This window comes from Nanorana parkeri, unplaced genomic scaffold (genome assembly GCF_000935625.1).
Source record: "Nanorana parkeri isolate BGI_ZX_2015 unplaced genomic scaffold, ASM93562v1 scaffold1206, whole genome shotgun sequence".
NCBI classification, from domain to species: Eukaryota; Metazoa; Chordata; class Amphibia; order Anura; family Dicroglossidae; genus Nanorana; species Nanorana parkeri.
This window is the reverse complement of record NW_017307474.1, coordinates 458,591-463,620: the sequence shown is the minus strand read 5'-3', so window position 1 is coordinate 463,620 and position 5,030 is coordinate 458,591. Positions and strand designations below refer to the sequence as shown.

Genomic DNA, 5,030 nt, shown 5'->3' with positions numbered 1-5,030 from the left:
CTAGGTTTTGGGGGAAAGGTAGGGGTGATAAAATTGCCCCATGAAGAGTCATGCTATATTTTATATAATTTTGCAAAAGTTGCTCTCGAGTTTTTACATATGTTACTCATTATTTACACTCTGAACCTATTATGCCCATCCCCTATGATGTAGAGCAGACCTCAACATTTTACGCCCCGCGGTCCCTCTGTCCCTCTCCGGCCAGCGGCCCTGAAATGGACAGATTGCTGACTTGCACTCATTTATCGCTGGCTGACAGTGGACTTGCTGGCCTCCAAGGCTGGTGCATCTACTGCAAGCCAGCTCAGTGCAGGTTGGCGATTTGTCCATGTCCAGACTGCGGTACTCTTCAGTCGTTAGTTGCTAGGACCACTGGGGTACCAGCAACAGGTGACCTCAGGGGTCCTCTTCCTCTGAATTCATGGGTTGCTAGAACCGCCAGGCAGTCTTAGCGACCAGTGACGTCAAATGTTTTCCCTGCCCCCAGCATTACAGAAGGACAGGCCTCTGGGCTGTAAAAAAAAATAGAAAAAGAAAGTATGTGCCTCATACTATGTGGGGACATTCAGGGTCCATTCACACCTACGCCATACATTACAGTGCAGCAGGTCTGTTGCATTGCCATTCATTTGAATGGCACCCCAAATGCACCTCCCAGCTGCAATGCGGTCGACCACGCTGCAACATGCGGTACTGCAACACGCGGTACTGCAACACCATGCAGTGCAGTTGAAAAAAGTAGTAGTTCAACCTATTGGTTCAGCCCTCCACAACAGTTCCAGTTTCTCATGTGGCTCCTTGAGAAAATGAATTGACCACCCCTGATGTACAGGATGGGTTCTCTAATCTGCCCAATCACTGGTTCCCCCGAACAGTGGCTAGCATGAGGCATTCATGGGCACCTATAGACATCCAATTAAAAACGGGAAAGACTGTCATCTCAAGTCTGTTCCTGTACCTGTACAAAATTGTCAATATTGTTGCTGCCAATTGAATAAAATCAAAATCTACGTTTTTCCACACTGCAATTGACAACCTTGGAGAATAAACAAGTTTAAACATTTAAAAATTTTATGAGCTTTTCCACTGCCACACAGGGCTAAACCTGGTTAGCTGGAGTTGACCTTTAAAAGAAAAGTTGATCCTAGATGATATACACAAAGTTTTTTCAGTTGTATTTTTGCTAATATTTACTGCCAAACGTGTGTTACAACCATAAACAAGCAGTTTTTCACATTGAGTTACAAACTGATTGAATTAAAGTGGAGATTTCTTCTTACAGCTATAAGCCATTAGCGTGTGGCATAAAGTGCAGCTTTGCAAATAGTTTTTTTGCAGACATGGAATTTTCTCTTATAATACAATTTCAAAATTGAGCAAAAAGACACAGTGATGCCGCTCTAAATTAAATTACACTATAATTCTTCCCAGCATGATATATTGGCAACAGAATAGAGTACTGGAGGCAATTATAGTTCTCTTACATGCTGAAAGAATAATAAGTGTGCTAAGGAGGACGATCTTCATATGATTTAAGAATGTTGAAGTAACAGGTAGATTATATAAACACAAAGGGAGAATTTGTTAACTTTACTGGCTGCATAAATTTGATGCCTCGGAACTACTATCCTGCTGTGCACAACATATGAAAACTGTCAGAAGCAAATGCTTCGAAGCTGCAACAAGAAGGAAGCAGAAGGATCTTCTGCTGTTCAAAGGCCATGAGAGGACCCAGGTCTGTCTCTGAATCAGGAAATTCAGCCTTTACCTCCCACTGCAAACATTTATTTTCCACCTGTAGCTTTATCCAATCCTCAAATCTTTTGAGTTTAGAATTTGCAAATGTAATTGTAATAATCAGGTTTTTAAAAATCATAATGGAGTTGTAGCCTGTTTATTGTTTTTTTTCAGATGTATTTGCAAAAGAGATTCGCTTAAAGGGAAATTCCACCTTTTAGGAAAAAATAGTAAATGCACACATATTCATAAAATAAAAACATGTGCATTTATAAAATGTTTTGCATTGGAGCCAGTAAAGCAACCATGTTCAGTAGCGCACTGCAACTGCAATAAAAACAACAGCATCAGATGCAAGGAGAAGAACCCCATGATTCAGGTTACTGTGTGTGTGGTGGTGGTGGTGGTGGTGGTAGTTTGTTGATGTCATCATGTTACACCTTGAATATGGGTGTAACATGAAACATGGTCCAAAAGGTAAACTTAACCTTTAACCTTTTTTCTGCCACCGACGTATAATATACGCTGGTAGTGTGTTTACATGTGTAAAGACAACAGTTGGCTTTACACTGGAAGTAATCATTTCCAGAGACTTTGCAATGGTCTGCAAATGTGGCATTAGGGGTCTAATAGACCTCTAATGTCTCCTTAAAGACAACCAGGTCAATAAAGACAGTTTTGGACATCTGACCTTGGTGTGCTGGTGACACATTGTAGCTACTTAAAGACAACCTGCCACCACTAAAATTCTATCATATAGGGGGATTGTGAGCCCCCTATGTGATAGCAATAAAGGTAAGTAAAAATGTAAAGTTAACTCTAAACTGCACAAGGCTGAGTCTAAACTACGCAAGGCTGAGTGAAATTGTGTCAGTGCATTCAGGAAGTACATCCTATGGACATATTCAAAAAGGTAATTTTACAAACTTCTAGGTCGCTATGGTTATTAGAAGTAGGATAAAAGTTATGGTAGTTCAATATAGAAATACATATTGATTTTTGGTTTTTGACAATAGATGCCCTTTTAATCTTCACTTTCAAATTACTATATTATAGCAGGATCACAGAAAGTTGTTTTAAGAGGTGGATTGGTATACATTTCTGGGGCCTACTAAGTACCGCCAAATGCCAAGTCTGATAGATTGTGCACATGCACACACACATGGCTCTGCATCATGTTGGCCTGGACATTATCAATTATTATCATTATTATTTTTATTATTATTATACAAGATTTATAAAGCGTCAACAGTTTGCACAGTGCTTTACAAAACTGGGGAAGATAATACAGTCAGCAATACAATTTCAACACAGTCAGGAAGGTAGGAGGGTCCTGCCCGTGAGAGCTTACAATCTTGTAGGTTAGATGTCATGTGTTGGTCATGCCCTCCCAGTTATATCTGCCTCTTCCACTGGCACTGCCCCAATAAATAACACAGGCTCTGGAATCCAGCGTTTGAATGATGATAGCTGAAGCTGACACATACATGACGTTCTTTATTCTGTAATGTCAGAAAACAGCTGTTGGAGTATCGGGGAAGAGCTGTGCCCTCTGCAGTCTTTGTACTCCAATAAATGGACGTTTGCAGAGAGTTGCCTGAGCACATTTGATGAAATCAGTATTTTATATCCAGAACAGCTTTCATTTTTTTCATTACAAATAGAGTCATTTGGAGCTGGTGTCTCTCTAATTATGAGGCTGTGCAATTTTCCTTTCCATCTGTTAAAAGGTCTAGTGGAAGGTTAAGTGTAAAAACAAACCGTAAAATAAGCGAGAAAAATTACGCCACTGACGACGGTGGAGTTATAGTGTTTGATATAATGTTTTGCTGTAAATATAAAATAAAAGAATGTACTGCCTTTGAACGGAGAATAACATACATTCTGCCTTTTGCTTATATCATTTTGCTGACTAATTGAAGTTGATTAACTATTCACAAAGCCCAGCAAGCATCGTTGAGTGTGAATTTTTATGTTCTGTTGCTATGGTTTTAGTGTTATGTAAGTGCCCTGTAATAGCATACGCAATGGGACAAGCAAAAGGAAGGTTAAGGGTAATGTCGGGCATTAATGGGGGCGGACGGGATCTCCTTTTATAGTTGCTAAACACGCAATGGTTCTACAGATTTTTTCAGAGATGTCTTCATGTTCAGTCAAAAATAACCTGTCATGAGTGATATACAGGGCTTGTCTTTGCTGACCTTTTCAATCAGAATTAGTCATCTTGAACAAGTATGCAGGAAGTGAAGTCAAAACCCTTTATCTGTATAGCTGCCCTGGATCAGATAGTTAGAAAGCACAGGAGACAGCATCACAACAGCCAGACAATTAATATTGCCCCCATATACAGGTATCTCTTACAGCAGGATTCCTTTAAAGCCCACAGCACAGCTATTTTTTTTTTTGGCAATCTTTAATTTTTACATTACTGCTGTTATTTATTTATTTATTTTATTTCTTAAGGGGCTCTCTGAGCTCTCTCCTGAAATGTAAAGCAGGGAGCCCGACTCATCAAAACGGTGTCTATGATCGACACCAGTGCCGGTGTTGTGCGTCTACCCCCCTCAACCTGCATTAATGATTCCAAAAAATAAAAATAGCTGTGCCTGAAGTTGAGCTTTGGGCCTCATTCACACAGCTAAGAGTCGGCTCATACACATCCGTGCGGCTTGCATGGCCGTATCGGGCCGTTCCCGGGAAGGACAGGTGCTTTGTGTGATTGTACGCAGCAGCCTGTTCTTCTCTATGGGAGTACACGGCCATACGCTCACCCGAGCTGCACATCCGTGTGGGTGCGGGTGTCCGTACTCACGCCACACGGATCTGTACGGGCATACTTTAAGCTGTGTGAATGAGGTTTTGAAGTGTTTCTAGGCAGAAGGTTTTTTTTAACTTGATTAAATTGTCACACTTTATTCATTCCTATTCCTCACAGCACCTTTTTATACGGTGTATTGCATTCCGACATGCTGTGCTGAAAAAATTACTGCATGTCCTACTTTTTTCTAGTGCACCCCACCACAGCATGGGAGTGTCAACTGACATCATAAGGCCCGGAGCAAATTGCCTATTCTATGCGTTGGAACTGCAATGGGCACAGCCGCTCAGCACAGCCCAACGCATCTGGTGTAAATGGGCCCTAAAAGAGGATTTCCCCTAAGAGACTTTTTCTCACTTTCTGTTTCTGGAAGATAGCAAATAAAAAAAGACTGACAATGGTTGTATCCACTGACATTCCCTATGCTATTCAAAATAAAAAAAAAAAAAAAAAAAGTTTGGTTTATCGGGGCCCT

General features: G+C 40.8%; 1 protein-coding gene across 1 annotated transcript in view; it reads left to right on the top strand.

Moving 5' to 3' along the window:
• Positions 1–5,030, top strand: part of CERS6 (ceramide synthase 6) — a 76,460-nt gene that overhangs the window by 25,047 nt on the left and 46,383 nt on the right. The gene's annotated exons all lie outside the window — the stretch shown is intronic.